Source organism: Leptonychotes weddellii, chromosome 2 (genome assembly GCF_054177405.1).
Source record: "Leptonychotes weddellii isolate Sample4059 chromosome 2, ASM5417740v2, whole genome shotgun sequence".
NCBI lineage: Eukaryota > Metazoa > Chordata > Mammalia > Carnivora > Phocidae > Leptonychotes > Leptonychotes weddellii.
Genome location: NC_138370.1, coordinates 95682304 through 95700875, shown reverse-complemented (window position 1 = coordinate 95700875; position 18572 = coordinate 95682304). Strand labels below are relative to the sequence as shown.

Genomic DNA, 18572 nt, shown 5'->3' with positions numbered 1-18572 from the left:
GCAAAATCTCAATTCAGAAATCAGAATGTGGGGTGCCTGGGTGGCTCAGTTGGTTAAGCGACTGCCTTCAGCTCAGGTCATGATCCTGGAGTCCCGGGATCGAGTCCCGCATCGGGCTCCCTGCTCAGCAGGGAGTCTGCTTCTCCCTCTGACCCTCCCCCCTCTCATGCTCTCTCTCTCTCATTCTCTCTGTCTCAAATAAATAAATAAAAAATCTTAAAAAAAAAAAAGAAATCAGAATGCTACATGGATTATATGAATCAACAAACCCTTCTCCCTCCCTCCCCTCTCTCCTCCTCTGTGTCCTTTTGCTCCTGTCTCTCTCCATCCTCCAGCACATAGCTGTCTGCATTCTTCAGTCTTGCCTGTGGGTGCTTTTATAGGTTTCAAGAAAGTCTCCTCTTCTGGGCCCTTTGAACTGTGAGTGCCTGTACTCATCTAGCAAGTATCTCTGCTCTCCCAGAAGTATGATATTAAATAGCAGATAAAGAGCACCATCCTAAGTTGAAAGAAAGAGACCGTGGAAGAAAGAAAAACAAATATATTTTCACATCTTCAAGAGTAGTTTTTCCTGCTTTTTGAACAAGGGGCTCTGCATTTTTATTTTTCACGATTGCCTGCAAATTAAGTACCTTGCCTTGTGTTGAGACCAGACAGGGAATGGCCAGAGTAGAAGCTGTGAGAGCACTCTTAGACAGGGTATTAAATCAGGCCCAGGATGATAGTGCCTTGGACCGTAATGGAAGCAGCAAAATTGGTGAGAATAGGATTTTCTTGTCTCCTCATGTCTACAGATATGGCAATTCAGATAATTCTTAATTCCAAAAGAAGAGTAAAAAAAAAAAAATCCTATGGACAAATTGGATAGAACAGGCATAGCCAACTTTTTTTTTTTTTAAGATTTTATTTATTTATTTGACACAGAGAGAGAGAGAGAGAGAGAGGGAACACAAGCACGGGGAGAGGGAGAAGGAGAAGCAGGCTTCCCGAGGAGCAGGGAGCCCGATGTGGGGCTCGATCCCAGGACCCTGGGATCATGACCTGAGCCAAAGGCAGATGCTCAACGACTGAGCCACCCAGGCGCCCCGGCATAGCCAACCTAATGTAAAAACACTTCCTAAAACACTTTTCTGCCAAATCACAGTAGAAATTTCACTTAGTAGGTGCCCTTTATTCAGCAAATCCTTGATGTCATGCTTTGTTACGGTTGACAGTGGCATTTCTTTGTAATGGATGGTAAATTCATATAAAAAATGTAGATTGAACACACCTGTGGATAACTCTCCTAAGTGCAATACAAACTGCCCTGAATTAAATGTTATGTATGCATTTTTTTTTTTTAATTTAGTTCCATCATAAAGGAGACCTAAAGGCATTTGTGGATTTTAGAAAAGCTCATTATTTGGCTGGGTAAGAATCCAACTGTCACCATCATATGTCCACTGTTGTGATTCTAAACATCATTCAGTCTTTTAGGGATGAAATACACTGGGTTTCTTTTTTTCTCATCTGATATGTCACGATCCACCCCAAACCCAAATTGGTTTGGGGCATGGGCTCAGGCACTCTTCACCTGGACGTTTCCCATGGGATCCTTTTTCTTGTGTGGCAAGTCCGTTTTTACCATCAGGAGATAACTGCTGTTGAAGAAGAGGGAACGTGCTGAAGAGGTAGTGAAACAAAGCAGGGGTTAAGCAGAGACTGCCCCCAAGTAAAGTAATTGTGTCCCTGCATTTTGGCTGGATCAAGAATTACAGTCGCGGTAATTAGCAGTGCATTTTTGTATTATGACATGGATGCCCATGACTTCCTTTCTTTTTTTTTTTTTCCTTTTCTTCCCTGAGACTTGTCCTAAGGAGAAAGCCAAGGGGGAAAATGAAGTGAGAATTAGATTAAAGCTGCCTTGCCCTGCTGAATGCTGAGCCTACATGAGCTGCTGGATCAAGGGCCAGTCCTGGAAAAGCTTTACTACAGTTGCTAAAAGTAAGCACGGCATCAGAATTTTGTCCTTCCCCAATGCTATCTGCTTTTAGTAAGGGTCACTGGTGGTGGTGGGGCCTCCCTGAAAAATCAAGGATAAAGAATAAATAACTGTAAGCCTTACTGGCTCAAACAAATTATTTTCCGGTTGGCAGACAGAGTGCTAAGTGAGAGGCAGTGAGCTTGAACCGGAGAGTCTTGATTGGTGATCAGTGCCTGCCCTTCTCTGTGTCTGAAAAACTTCCAACCAAGAAACACATTATTAAGGTTGAGTAACACTCCTTGAGCACACAGAAAGCACATAGAAAAGACATTTAAACACCGAGGGAAAAAAACCATGCAGCTGTCCAAATTTTTGTGTGTTCTTGGTGTGGGAGTTGGAAGATGTATCTTGGACAAGTTTATTACTTTTAATATGGAAGAAATATTTTATACAACTCGGTTATTGAATCATGAGTCTCTTCTCATTAGTGGCATAAAATTTGATATGTCTTTTGTTCACCACACACTTTTAAAATTTGGCAAATTCTAGACAGGCAACCTCAAAACAGCTTTTTTCCTTTTTTTACTGGGATTTCTTTTACTACACTTGTCATGCAAATGTTTGAACTATTTTATTGAAATGCTGCATGTTCTATGGTGGCTTTATATATTCCAAGCAACTATTATCCTTAAACATATGAAATTCAAGGACAGAAAAAAACCCAGCCCTTCAAGCTGAATTTCCATTTGTGGATGGCAACACATATAAACAAAATGTCCATTCCTTGTGCTGTTGGCAGCCACGGCCAACCTGTCAAAAAAGTACTGTGACTATTTCTCATTTTCTAGGGGGAGTGCTGAAAACTTACAATCTCTTTGGGAATCTCTATTTTCTCCATGAAGCTATAAGGGAAGCCATTTTATGTAGTTTTAATTAGAAGCTATTTTGAATGTTGAAAGTTCTTTCCCATCACGTAAAATGAGAGGAGACGTTGAAAAATATCTCTGGTTGCTCTAAACAATGGTAAATCAACTTTACTGAAATTTTGTTTAGCTAAAAATGGCACATAAAACTGAACTACTTATAATGGAATAAGAACATCAATAACACCAAGAACAGTATCACTTGCTTTTTGAGTGTTTACTATGCACTGGGCACTGTTCTATGTACTTTCCACGCATTAAAGTTACATTTAACTTTCTCTCCAGTTTGTGAAGAAAATAATACTGCTTTATCATCCTCATTATGAAGCATAGACAGGTTAAAAAACTGATCCTAAGTTAAGAAATTGTTCCTAGGTCATACTGCTAGTCTCTTTGTCCATTCGGGCTGCTGTAACAAAATACCATAAACTTGGGAGCTTATAAACAACAGGAATGTATTTCTCACAGTAGTAGAGGCCAGGAAGTCCAAGGTCACTTCACCAGCAGATTCAATGTCAGAAGAGGGCTGGTTTCCTGGTTCATCCACAGCTATTTTCTCATTATTACCTCCCATGGCAGAAGGATGGGGGAGCTCTCTGGCATTTCTTTTACAAGGGCACTAAGAACGCAACTCCCAGAGGCCTCCCAAAGGCTTCTTCTCCTAATACTATGATGTTGTGGATTAGGTTGCAACATTCGAATTTTGGAGGAACACACACCTTCGGTCCTATAGCAGCTTGTACGTGCAGCACACACATGGAGCCCAGATCCACATACGTAAGCATTAGGCAACATGTAGTTATAGATTTCATTCCAAATGATTAATTTCCACATTTCCTAAAGTGTAACAATTCTGAAAATAAGCGTTATTGGCATTATTTTCTTTTAGATGTGATTGTAATTAGAATTTCGAACTAATTGTAATAAGATCCACTTCCCCAAATTTCTAAAAAGTGTCTTTTTGGGTGATAAGGAAATATGTCTCTTCTATTAACACTTTAAAAATGGCCAAGAGTGAACATTCAGCCACACAGGCTCAAAATGATGGGCCATTTTTCAGATAAGCTCATTTTTTGTTGTTGTCATCTTTCATCTACAGAAGACATAACATGATATCTGTACATTTGAATCTATACCTGTATCTTTCCATCATCTGTCTGCAATAGAGGAAACAGGGGATTGCAGTTAAAGAGAGATGAGAGGGCTGAGAGCTGTGAACTGTGTGTGGAGAACATTTGGTCCAGATTGGATCAGGTCATAAAGGTCCAAGGAGAGTTTTCTTTAAGAAGATGAATATCTGATGCTCTTAAACATCTTGACCATTGACAGAATTGAATTTTAACTAACAAGGAGTACTAGAAAAGTACCAAAACACTAGGTAAATTAAACAATAAGACAATCCTGAACTCCAGGGAAGGTAGAATATTGTGCAGAAAATTCAAAGAGATCATAGTGTGCCAATGTTTCAGCTGTGGAAATAGTTTTATAGAGTCACAATGTACCCAGCATAGTTTTCTAGCCAACAATTACGGTATAAAATATTGGGATGATGGAGCATAGGTAGTATACATCTGTGGCTTATTAGGTGGGGAAGAGGTATTGGTGGTAAAAAAAAAAAAAAATTGCAAATCATAAGCTCCCAAGTGGGAAATCAATTGATGATGCCCATAGCTGAAAAGCCACAGTAAGAAGAGAATATTAGTTAGAGATAAGAAGGTATTTGCCCAAATAATCAACTAAAAGAGTTGAGAAGGGCTCCCTCTGAGATGAAAAAAAATTGAGAAAGGAGGGGCACCTGGGTGGCTCAGTTGGTTAAGCATCTGCCTTTGGCTCAGGTCATGATCTCAGGGTCCTGGATCCAGCCCCGCATTGGGCTCCCTGCTCCATGGGGAGCCTGCTTCTCCCTCTTCCTTTGTCCATCTTGTGCTCTCTCTGTCTCTCTCTGTCAAATAAATAAATAAAATCTTTAAAAAAAATGGGAAAGGAGAGCAAGAGACTGCTGTTTTTTTTTTTTTGTCTTCTTAGCACTACTTGACACTTAATGCATATGTACAACTATTCAAAAAAATTAAAAAAATATTAATTTAAATCATATTGCAATCTGCATGATATAGCAAAGCTTTTATATTTAATTTTCCATGCTGTCTTTGCTCTTCACTGATGTCTAAAAAATGATCTATGTCAGCCTTCAGAGACATTTTTACCATAGAGAAAACATTTGGGAAAATATGTGCATAACAGTAATTATATTTGGAGAATGTGTAAGTAGGAGTTCACTTTCCTCAAAATCATGGAGCTTTAGAGCAGAAAGTGACCTTGAAAGATCATCTCATCTAATTCGTTCTTTTAACTGATAAACAATATGAACCTTGACTTAGGTAATGAGGTCAAGTGAAGCATGTTCTTTAACCTCATTCATTTGTGTAAGAACAAATATGTTTTATTGACATAAGAATATTTAAATAATATAATAGTTTGGAGGCAAAATATACATTAAAATATAGATTTAAATCTGTGTTTATGGTGTCAAAAATAGACAAAAGATGTTTTCCTTGCCTAATGTTTCCAAGTGTTGCCTTTTGCAATGAGTCCATTTTTAAAAAATAATTTTTATGCTTGAATCCAAATGATTAAATAAGGGAGAAAGTTTCAGGTTATTTTGAAGCACTATTCAAGGAAAAAATGTAGGAATGGGGTAGTCGTAATTCTCAATAAATGAAAGTCAACCTGATATAATCATCACAATATTTTCTGTTTTGGGGACACCAGAGATATTTTGATCAGATGAATTTAATACATAGATCTGGTGGAAATCATCTTGATGCAAATTTGAAATATTAGCTTTCTCTCTTTGGTCTGTTTGTTTCTCATTAACTTACATTTCAACATCGGTGTTTCTTATGTTGCCTGTATTTAACTAATGGTCCATTATAGATATACATTAAAATATAGATGGGAAAGAGTAAGTATAATTTAAAACCGCGTGATGTTTGAGACCAGCACAGTGGCAGGTGTTGTTCAGCTGAGTGATAAACTGAGTGACTAAATCATGAACATATGCATCTGGTCTTCCAATGTCTGTACATGCACAGTCTCTCAACACTTTCCATTCTGAAGGCAGGAGATATTTAAATGGTTGTTCTATTTAGTTAAAAAAAACACAAAATGGATGCCATAGTTCAATCACCGTTCCTGTACCATGCTCTAGGTCTCTAAGTGAGGGCCTATGTGTGTGTGCATGCACGTTTCCAACACAGTTGAGATTATACTCTGCTTTTGCTCAATATTATCATTAGCATTTTCCAATCATAAATATTCTTTGACGGAGCACCTGGGTGGCTCATTCCGCTAAGTGTCTGCCTCAGCTCAGGTCATGATCCTGGGGTCCTGTGTTCTAGCCCCACAGCGTGCTCCCTGCTCAGCTGGGAGCGTGCTTCTCCCTCCTCCTCTGCCCTTCCCCCCTGCTTGTGCTCACTCTCTGTCTCTCTCTCTCAAATAAATAAACAAAATCTTTAAAAAGAAATACATACATACATACATATTCGTTGACAGCATGATTTTTTCCTATACAATATTTCTTTTTTTTTTTTAAAGATTTTATTTATTTATTTGAGAGAGAGAGAATGAGAGAGAGCACATGAGAGGGGGGAGGGTCAGAGGGAGAAGCAGACTTCCTGCCGAGCAGGGAGCCCGATGCGGGACTCGATCCAGGGACTCCAGGATCATGACCCGAGCCGAAGGCAGTCGCTTAACCAACTGAGCCACCCAGGCGCCCCCTCCTATACAATATTTCAAGGTGTGAATGTCTCCAACTTGTATCCTTCTTAGGAATTGTTTGATTACAAGAGGGCAGAAACAGACTCAAGCTAGGTTGGGGAAGGGGGTTTTGGTTAGGGACACATGGAAATCTCGTGGAGTACTATTCAGAATGTGTAGCTGAGGGGAAAGCTGAGCCCATCTCTCTTTTGCTTCTGCATTCTTTCATTCTCTTTCTGGTTGTAGCCTCTGGTTTGAGGTTCTGATTGAGCATCTCCCTCACATTCCCTCCTGTGTGCAGACCAAGATCTTTTGCAAGGCCCTTAGTATCTTCTACCTTCCCCATAGCCTTGCCTTTCATGTGATTTGGGCTGCCAGAGAGCCAATTCTCCTCTCAGCTCTGTGTTAACTTTACCACTACAGACCTTACTAGTTACGTTCTGTGCGTGTGTGTGTGTGAGAGGAGGCGGGTGGGTGGGGAGAGAGGGAGGATGAAAGACATCATATTCTGGAGAATGAATCTGCTGGGAGGTTGAGAGCCATGGATTGGGTGTTTTAAAATCACTCCTGGTGGAATTCTCTGTGGAGGTGAGTGGGCGTGGGAGTCTAGATCATGTAGCCCACTTTCCGCTGAGTTTGGTCTTTCAAAGTAGTTTCTCTGAGATGAGTTATTGGCAGGGATGACAAACTGACTGACTTAACAACTGCATAGCCCAGACTCCTCCTTCTTCCTGAATCTTAACCTTTGAACAGCAGGGATCTGTCCCCCTTTGTTTCAGTAGCTTCCTTTCTGTTCCTGTTAAGCTACCATTTCCCAGGGTGAGGTGATGTTTTTCTACAGTGAAGATGACATTTTGCAGCTTTTCATATATATCACTTTGATGAACTGAATTGAAATGGACTATTTTAATTTTAGAGTTTATTTTCATAATGCTCTTCAATTATATGTCTAAACAAATTTCTTAAGTGCTTCCTCCCTAGTCATATGGCTCTTATCCACCAATTAAGATCACATTATTGCATTTGCTATACCTTTTCTTCTGTGTAGCATCCCTAATTTTACTTCCAGCTAAAACTCAACCCTCATTAATTTTAAATTAAGTTTTAAAAAATCAAGCTGTTCCCACAAGCACTTGAAACCAAACAAACAACAGCAACGACAAAGCAAAAACAGATTTTGCAAACTTCCCAAGGTCCACATCAAAAATAAATATTTGAGGCCTTTAGTGAGGGTGCAGTTAGAAGTAGGGACTCTGCCTAGGGAAGAGGAAGAACAGATATGAGGTTGGAAAGAAAAGAGAACTGTGGTAAAGGAGGTTAAGGAGAATTGAGAAAGAACCACAGTGGCATAGTGTAAAATGACAAGGAGCTTCCAAGGTGGGAAGACAAAAGAAATCAATAGAGAGATCAAGTAGAGTCAGGACAGAGAAAAGATCACTGGCAGAATATGGTGAAGCTAGTGCATCCATATTTTAATGGTTTGCAATGAAAATTGGTAGTATCTTCACCAGGCAATCTGACAATACATTTCAAGAGCAATAAATAGATTCATATCCTTTGACTCAATGTTCCTTCTCCTAGAAATTTATTTTAAAGATAGAATCAAGAAAAGGATATGTTAAATTGATGAAGACCTTCTTCCTCAATTTTTTTTTAAATGGTGAGACAGTGAAAACCCCTGGAGTCTAGTTATAGGAGAACAGTCTAATTGTAGCACATCAACAATGGACCTCCTTGTACATAAAAGTTCCAGTGATAGTGTAGCAACTTTGGATACTAGTGTATACAAATTCACCATTAGTTATGACTAGTTGAATACATGTGTAAGGATGGAAAGTAAATAGAAAAAAAATGGAAACAGTTAATTCCTAGTATGATGAGACTCTGGGTGATTTCCACTATTAGAAAAGGTTATTTGATTTGGCAATTACAGGAAATTGTTAAAATTTGAGACTGTAATTTTTACACATTATGGGGGCAAAAAGCAAAACTTAAAGAAGCAAGTTGGGAATGGATGGAGAAGAAATAGAAACTTTGGGAAAATGCCATTTGTAGTAGAAACATGGCTACGAAAGGAAAGAAGGGACATTCTCACAGGGGGTTGGTTGTAATAAGGATGAGAGGCCGACCATATAGCAAAGCACTGATCAAATAGAAGACACTGCAGGCTTGAAGCTGAGAGGGGAAAAGCCAGCATGAGGATGTCAGAGAGAGAGAGAGAGACAGAGACAGAAACAGAGAGACAGAGAGAGAAAGAAAGAATTTTAGGGAGACAAGACGTAGTCAAGACAAGAGAGTGTTCATTCAGTCATTCAACACATGTTTATTGAGTGTGCTAAGTGCTACAAATGAATCTGAATCGGTAAACAAAGCAGATACACTTCCTGCTTTCATTGACCATATAGTACCGTATGTGAGACAGGGGTTATGCAAGTGAAAACAAATTTACAAACTGGAGTTAGGGATATGTACGAAATGTACAGGGTGTTGAAAGAGAACTAGGCAGTGGTGACCGAAGAAGTCCTCCATATGGCAGGATTTATAAGCTGAGACATAAAGCAGAAGTAGAAGTTCACTAAGTCAATAGAAGAAGAAGGGGATGAAAAGAGTGCCCTAGGAAGAAGAGTCAGCAGGTGCAAAGACCTGGGGAAGGAAAGAATTTGATGTCTTGTGGAACTGAAAGAAGGACAGAGTAGTTGGAATGTCATGAATGAGGAGAAGAGGGGTTTCTGGTGAGGGCACACTCAGAGACAGAACTAGATCATACTGAAATTTATTGGTTATAATATAATGGCAAAGATTGGATTTTCTTCAAACAGCAATGATAAGGCACTGATGGGTTTAACCAGAGTATGACATGATAAGTTTTGTGATTTTAGCAACTTACTCTCACAGGTAGCAATGCGGACTATGGAATGGAAGGGAGAAAAGCAGAAACCTATGTTCAGGCTATTGAGATGGTCCAGTTGAGGGTTGATGATGGTATACCTGGAGATGGTGTTTAAAACAATGTTGCTTCTCAGTAGTCAGGTTTTGAAACTGAAGTCTTAGCACCAAGAGTTCTGCTGCTATGGTTTTCTTCCTCCTTTCTGGAACTTTGCTTAATGAAACCAGTGCCTTCATGATCATCTTTAATTTATTTGTTTAATTGCTATTGACAGCTTGCAGAATACCAGTCTAGGACAGACTCATCATAATGTACAAATAATCCTTTAGGTTATTCTCCAGAATAGCGATTACCTAAATATTTCATTGCTTATATTTGTCCTCCTCCAACTTTCTTATTTAATTAGGAAGAAGATCCCAGTGCCGCAATCTGCATATTAGTAGTTCATTGCTCTTGGGATTTCTAAATGTTAAGGTCTAGAGTTGAGCTCTGCAGTATGGTAGCCACTAGCTATATGCAACTATTTAAATACAAACTAGTTAAAATTGAATAAAATTTAAAAATGGTTTTTCTGTTACACTAGTCACATTTCAGGCGCTCAATAGCCACATATTAGCCATTGCTATATGGCTATGGAATAGATGGGGTAGATATAGAACATTTCCAGTATCCATAAAGTTTTATTAGACAGTGCTGATCTGGAGATTCTTCATGTTTCCTTGCACAGATAAGCTTGTTATGATCTGATTAACTACAGTGATTGGTCTAGATTCTTGAAGAATATTCTTTTGAAGCTTTTGGTGTATTCATAATAGTGGTGGTCTATTTTTCATGACAATGGCCCTTATTTGTATAAACATACTTTACTTAAGTCATGTTTACTTAAGCCATTAGATAATTTAATAATACAATAATCATTGTATTTTCGATTAGATCTTTGAAAGTGAAGAAAGCCCTAGAATTAACAATAATAATTAAAACAACAGTAAACCCTTACGGCTAGGTACTGTTCTATTTTGCATGTATTAACTATTTAATTCCCAAACCAACCCTACCTATAACTCTATAAGAATTCCTTATTTTTTTTCCAGATGAGAAACCCAAGGGACAGATATTCTCTTGTAAAAAGATTTTTACTTGTGAATTCTGAACCTTAATTTCTTTTGAAAAATTGCTAAACCTCTCTGATCCTCAGTTTTTTCTCTATCGAATTAGTATGTCACTAATCTTAACACAGCATACATATGAATCTGCTTTTTATTTTTTTTATTTATTTTTTTTTAAATTTATTTATTTGAGACAGAGAGAATGAGAGAGAGAGAGCACATGAGAGGGGGGAGGGTCAGAGGCAGAAGCAGGCTCCCTGCCGAGCAGGGATCCCGATGCGGGACTCGATCCAGGGACTCCAGGATCATGACCTGAGCCGAAGGCAGTCGCTTAACCAACTGAGCCACCCAGGTGCCCTGAATCTGCTTTTTAAAGGCCAAGTCACAGTAACAAAGATTTCCCAAACGTTAATGACTTACAGTAGAGGTTCATGTCTTGTTCTCTTTACATGTTGACTCTCATATCTTCCCATTCTGGAGTCTAGGTAAAAGGAGCTGCTCCTATGGGACATTTTCACAGCAGAGGGAGAGAGAGCTGACATAAATGTACAGTGCTTCCTAAAGCTTCTACTTAGAACTGGCACACTCATACTCTTCACGTGTCACTGGCTAGAGCAAGTCACATGGCCAACCTTGTCAGCGGGACAGGAAAGTGTACCTCTTCTTGCAAGAAGAAAGCTTAAGGCACATGGCAATAGACTGGGGTATATAATTCTCTTACAGGGAAGAGGGGAGTTATGCTTGGGACCAACATTACAATCTACCACAACATGGACTGAATATAATAATATAGACTTAACTCCACGCTTGGCATCTCGTTCACCACAGTTACAGTTATGACTTCCTTTTTCCTTTCCCTTAATGCCTTCGTGTAATCTTAGCGCTTTCAAAGTATTGATTATAGAACAGACCACTGATAATTATTCTTTCCTCTTGTTCCAGAGGAAGTTTAGTCATTACTTTGCATCATTAAACATATATTAAAAAATATTTGGATTTACATAAGGAAGATTTAGAAAAAAAATTCAGATTTCAGATTGTTTTTGCTGTTGTTTTCACTGACCTGGTGTTATGTAGTTAAGAAGTTTATCTTATGGAAAGTTATATTCTAAACAGATGGTGACCAAGAGTTAAGTTGGTCAGACACTCATGTGAAGGGGAGAAATATCTAGTTATCTAGGAAACAAGACTATTTTTCTTTTTTTTCCTCTTACCAAAATGAAAGAAAGAGAGGGATAGTTGGGAGAGAGGGAGAGAGGGAAAGAGGGAGGAAGGAAGGAAGGAGGGAAGGAAGGAAGGAAGGAAGGAAGGAAGGAAACAAGAGAGAGAGAAAACTAAGATTAGTTAGATATCTAGAATATAACGTGTATTTATGTAATGGGTATGAAATTATAAAATAAATAATAAAACCGAGTAGCAAGAAAACTATTTGGATGAGTTTCACGTCCTATAAAAGGTTTTGTTTTAAAATGTTCTCTATTATGGTTGCTTTAAATGAGGTTTTGTTGCTGGAGCTTCAAAGAATGGTTTCATATACAGGGATGTAGTTTTTATTTTGCATATTCCATAATAATGTGGTTCATATCAATATAAACATCGTGTGGTTCTCAAAGTCAATAGTTAATTTCTTCATACTGATCTGTACATTCAGAAAAAAAACATACATCAAATTTAATGTATGCACAAGGTTTTAGGCTTAAAATACGTGCATAATGCTTAGTATGAAAAGATTATTTTCCACCATTATCAGTAAGGAAAGAGTTCAGTGGAAAAAATAGAACTGTCTGAAAAATGAGCAAAACATTCATTCACCATAAATAATATGTGTTTTGTTAGATAAATTCAGATATTTATGTTTGGTAATTTTGACTATATTAATCCTGTAAGAGAGATCCTATGAGGACTAGCAAGGCAGTAATCTGTCAGTCTATAGGTAATTACCTCTTTATTCTTTGTTTTAACATGTTTGTCTTATTTCAGGATGATTTTGTATTTCCGAAATTATGGATGAGTGTGATTATTACTGTCATTAAATGGGCTGCAGGTATTTTCTTGGTTAAAAAAAATACAGTGACAGGTTTTTGTAGTGTAGCCTGCTTTTTAAGAGATAAAGGTATTTGTTTATATTTTGCTTTCGGCCAACATAACCTTTTGTAGACTGAGTTCTGGTGTGCCCAGTTGCAAGTTCATTAAAAAACATAAAGGTTCTGTCTATACGAGTATCTTTTGGCTTTAGAAATTTTTAGCACCAGAAAAAAATGGAAGCTTCCATTGTTTTCCTTTGGTGAAGACTACTTTGATGACAAGGAATATCTGTAGCCCCAAATAGAAGGAAATAATATATACAACAGACTTATTTCCACTGAAAAAAATTAAAATAATTATAAGGACTGTTTTATTGCTAGCAAGAAGAACATGGTCATAAGCATGAAGCAAAGACATTCATTGAGTTTTTAGTCCTCTGAAAAATGTTTAATATGACTTGAGAATTATTGCCTCATCAATTTCTTTAAGCATTAAAGTTAGTAGGAAACACTTGCCATGAGTATAAATTTGATGATCATTGTTTTAAAGAAACATTCTTAATTGCAATGAAAGGGAAAATCATAATCTAAAACTTAATTTTCATGGTTACAAATATATGACAGATATCTTCCCTTTGGATATTATTACAAAATTGAATATTCTGTATTTTAGCTCAGTTATTGAGTAGGAATAGGCAAAAATGCAATATATATAATGTGAAAAATGGCTAAATGCTTTCTTATTAGATCATTTTTGTTGAAGAAAATAACTTCTTCAATATTCCAGTTCTTCTCTTCATACTTTAAAAATAATAGGGATTAATAACTGGGATGATTCTATTACCACAGAGTGTTTGGAAGATTACACATAATAATCCAAAGTTCAATAAACATTAACAATAATTTATTAGTAGTAAACCAGTTTTGCTGTGTCATTAATCATTGTGTTATCTTGGATCGGTCATTTTATCTTTTAGGCCCTCATTTTCTTCATCCAGAAAATATGAGGAAGGTTTGAAGTAGATGATCTCTTATGTTTCGTTAAGTTGTAATAATTAAATAATTCTATTTTATGGTGTACCAAAGGTGGATGACTTCCAGAATCTTGGGGCTTGGTTTAAATGGTATTGCACTTGTTATGTAAATATACTGGCTATTCTTCGTAGAGATACTATTTAAGTATATCTTTTTCTTCCCTAGAAATGTAATTGGCTGCCATTAATTAATTTTGAAAAAGAGCTTTGAAGATGAAAAGTGTCATATAAGTGGTGATTCATCAAGCATGAGGAGTGCAAGTTCAACACTGCTGTAATATAAGTTAGACTTTGAAGGTAAGATTAAATTATGATGAGTTTTAATGACACCAAAGAAAAGCACGGATTTCTTTTATGAAGGAAAACGCTGCATAAAATTATACATATGTGATAAATGTTTTAACATTTTATTAAATACCTTTACAATGACAAAATGCTATGTATGATTTTTAATTCAAAAATTTCTGAAATGAGGGCTTCTGGGTGGCTCAGTCGTTAAGCGTCTGCCTTCAGCTCAGGTCACGATCTCAGGGTCCTGGGATCGAGCCCCGCATCGGGCTCCCTGCTCAGCGGGAAGCCTGCTTCTCCCTCTCCCACTGCTCCTGCTTGTGTTCCTGCTCTCACTCTCTCTCTCTGTCAAATATATAAATAAAATCTTAAAAAAAAAATTCTGAAATGAATACTAAGTAGAGTTGTCACTGAAATACAGGAGACATTGCTCTTGAAAGTTTTTATATACATAAATTGTTTGCTATTTATGATGTGCGTGTTGGTGATTATGACTAAAATCTTTTGGCTAATCAAGGATGTCAAGGTCCGTATATAGTTCCATTGCAAGGAATAATTTGAATCATGGTGTCTCTAAATCTATGAAACAATGAACCCTGCAAAGACCTAGTGCAGTCATGCTAGGTGACATAAAAGGGTTAAGCTATATATAAGCACACACTAAATTTGATTCTATAATTCATTAATTAAGTATGCATTATAAATGTGCTTTTACTTTAGCATTTTATTGATATATATATTATCTATTTTTAGAAGTTTATTCCTAAAACATATTTCTAATAAAAAAAGTGTATTTTTCATATGAAACATTACTTACATAATTTGTAAACCCAAGGATGCTTCCTTGGAAGGAGAGAGAAGCAAGGGAAAAGAATATCTATAACCCCGAGGTATCCAAATCTAGTATAGTCTCATATATAGATAGAGATAGATAACATAATATAAATATTCTGTGATGTTCATTCACCTCTGCTCTAAGAAGAATGACTGATAATCATTTTAGAGTACCATGATTTAAATATATGTATATAAAATATAATCCAGAATATATTCTAGTTAAAATGATTTTATCTAAGTTATATATTCACTTTTTCAAAATCAACATAGAGTAGCATGTTCATGTCTATAATCTTTCATTTTGGTACATAAAGAAAAAGTAATTTAGTTTTAGTTAGTAATTTAATTTGTATCATTATAGGTGATACAAATTTTCTGATAGAAATTTTATACTCATTCTCATCATTTTTCACGGCTTTATGTAGAAGACTATTCATCAGTTAACCCAAGTGTTTCTTAATTCTAAATGTTTAGAAGAAAATATTGGCCAAAGAATTATCATCATCTTACAATAAAAACACACACAAAATGAGGCTATGATTTGTGTAAACATTTCACCATTGTATGGCCAACCTTAATTTCTCATAGCACATATTTTTCCTTCATGGTAATCCTGTGTTTGTGTATTTAACAAAGTAAAGCTGAGAGATTTTGAGTCTCATAAACTTCTTAGCAGAATCTCTTGGCATCATAATTTGCCTGTTGACTTTTAGTCCTAATTGGTTCATTTCTTTAAAGATGAAGAAACAGAAATGTTATAACTTGCTACTATTTTGCCTTCCATATTATTGCTCTTTCTTAAACATTAGAATGTAGTGTTTAAGGATATTTGTTATAAGCATGTCTCTGAAGATATTTCCCCAAGGCAGTATTCAGTTTCAAGTTGTGGTGACGATTTTGATGGAAAAGAATTGATACTATAGGATGAATTTTTATAGGTCAGTCAACAGACCATTCTGTGACAGCGGTATTTGTTTTCTTAAGGCCTTAGCAGGTCTGTGAGAAAAGTCAATGCAAAAAAAGATGGATACACTGGGTGTAAAGTATGAATTATCAATACATAATAGGTTTAAAGTTTTTCCCCCATATAATTTGAGAGTTGGAATTAAAAAAAAAAGAATAGTTTCCAAAACTTTTAATTTTTCTGAATATTTTGAAAAAATTCATTTCCAGAAAATATTTATAATCTAGGTATAGTCATATTATTCTCCAGAGTTGAGATGCATGAAGGAACAAATAAATTTGGTGGGAGGATACTACAATAACCAGTTAAAAAGTAAAAATTCAGTGAGCCAATTATTTATGATAGATGTAGCCTCAGTCATGGCTTACATCTCGTTGAGACCTCTTAGAAAAACCTCCTCCTTTGATTTCGAGTATCAGAGAGTAGAACATTGTTTCGGACACCTATCTCGAGGCTTGACCCAATTTCTTCTCTTTACCTTATTGCCGAAACTCTTGGAAAGAGGGTAAGATGGAGGAGAGAATAGTTCCATGGGAAGAGAAAGAAAATCAAGGACATTAAACATGTGGTTTGATGTATTAGAGAACTCTAAATCTATTTTCATATGTATCTACCTATCTATTTAATCCAACTGTCAGTCACACTTCAAAAGCTCATCTTTTAATTCTGCTTCAGTTGGAATGATTCTACCTCCTGTTGATAGATAGTGTTCCAGGGCTTGTTGTAGTTACCACTTTCCACATAGCTGTACACAGAAAAAAAAAAAGAGACACGATGTGTTATAACCAAGCTCAGTTGCACTGAATATCGTGGATTCTTCTGTTTGATCCTGACTTGGCTCAGCAAACCTCTCTCTCCTGCTGCCTCATTTTCTAAAAAGATTTACAAAAGAAGACATTTTAGGTTTACACATGGAATTACAGTGATTTTGAAGCATTTATGTTATCTGGACCTCTCCACTCCGGCCATTATTTTAAATCTAAAATTATTTTGCTAACATCTGTTTAAATATTGAAACAGATGACATCAACATGTCCCTGATGTTCATTAGTGAAAATTTTCCCAGATACTGAGTAGTCACTTAAATTTTATAGATGTAGATGTTTTCCTGAGAGGGCTCCAAAGTTCAATATTCAAAGTGTCCATGAAGGAAGGTATTTTCATTAAATTATTGGAAATATTGGAATAAAAACAGGTCATATTACCAGGAAATAATTAAATCCTGATGATGTTATATAAATTTCTTAGCTGATCAAATGTTTCTTTTACTTCTTAAAATAAGTATATCATCAGCAGTTTAAAAACTAGTGATTTATTAGTTTAACTTTATAGATATTTATTGCAATCATTTTTGGTACGATGGATTTTGTCTTTAAATCAGGAGTAACATCCCTGTGAAAGTTCTATATCCAAATTTCTTAAATCAATTTGAGTAATCATCTACTCTTTTTGTTTCTTTCAAAATAAATATCAACATTCATCTGACGTTTGATGTGTTGATTAACAAATGAATAAGGCTACCATTTTTTTCTTATGTAAAGTATATTTTTCTTCCTTTTGCTTGGACCAAGTGTGGGATAGAAATGTAAAGTATTCTCTAGAAAAACCTATCATCATTGCTGATTTCAATTGTCACTGAGTTGTCTCTCAGTTTCTCATTGTTTGTGTCAATGATTCAGAGACACACAAATTTTAATAACCCTTTAATATAGCCTGTATTACTTTTAAAGAATGTACAAAACTTAACCCTTCTGATGTGACCAGAACAAGACTTCTACCACTCTGATACATACTTTCTTCTGTTAATAGAGGATGAATTACTACATTTTGGTTGGTCCTCAGCTAGAAACATAGAAAGAAGTATGCATAATAACAAGATCTATTTTGTACAATTTAATGAAGAAGTATTTCAAACAAAGCTGTGTGAAATAGTTTTTCTGAGAAACACTTTTACTTTATAAATGCCATGTTTATTTTTAAGTTTTGAATCGCTTCTCGGCCTTTTGGCTAAGATCAAGTGTAGTATTTTTAAGTTTTGAAACTTATTTGAAAATATTTTTACACCATTCAATGAATTCTACTTCAAACTTATACATGACATAATTAAAAACTACTTGAAATGGTTTTGTTTTCTAAATAGTAAATGGATCTTTTAAAAATACCAATTTTAAATACTCTTAAAGAGGGCACTGTGTATGTGAGACTCGTATTTTTTCTTATCATGAAATTAACAAATTAAATTCTTTATATTTTTAGGGCTGTTCTTTCTCAAATATTTTTTTGCCACTCTACCAAAGGATAAATAATTTCTTTACCAAATTATTGTAGTGGTTTTGAGCTGCTAGTCAGAATACCCAGGCTTTGCGGGCTCTGGCAGCAGGGCATGGAGATAAGAGTTTGTAGGTCCTGGGAACTTTTCTCTCCCCATAAGAACATGTACCTACTTCATGACATTCAGCAGATTCCGAGGGATGAAGCTCTCAGGAGAACCCGGGGCCTTCAGAATTAATTGTGAGCATTTTAAAATGCTGTAATGTATAAAGCAGTCATTGCAAATTTATACCAAAACAAACAGCAAAACCAAAACAAACCAAAATAATCTGTGTCCCTGATATGTTTTTTTTTAAATGAGCATGAAATCGTTTATTTTTATCTCACATGTAATCTAACCAGACTGGTTACTCATGTCTTAAAAAGGTAAATCCTTGTGTGGCCCTCAATGCATTGGTCTTTTTTTTTATTCCATTTGTTGTCCCAATTTAAGTATTTCCCAAATATTCAAGATTCTCG

At 36.2% G+C, this 18572-nt stretch overlaps 1 pseudogene; it reads left to right on the top strand.

Annotated features, from left to right (window-relative positions):
• Positions 1 to 17769: 17769 nt before the first annotated feature.
• LOC115940459 (U2 spliceosomal RNA) lies at positions 17770 to 17851 on the top strand (annotated as a pseudogene).
• Positions 17852 to 18572: the final 721 nt, after the last annotated feature.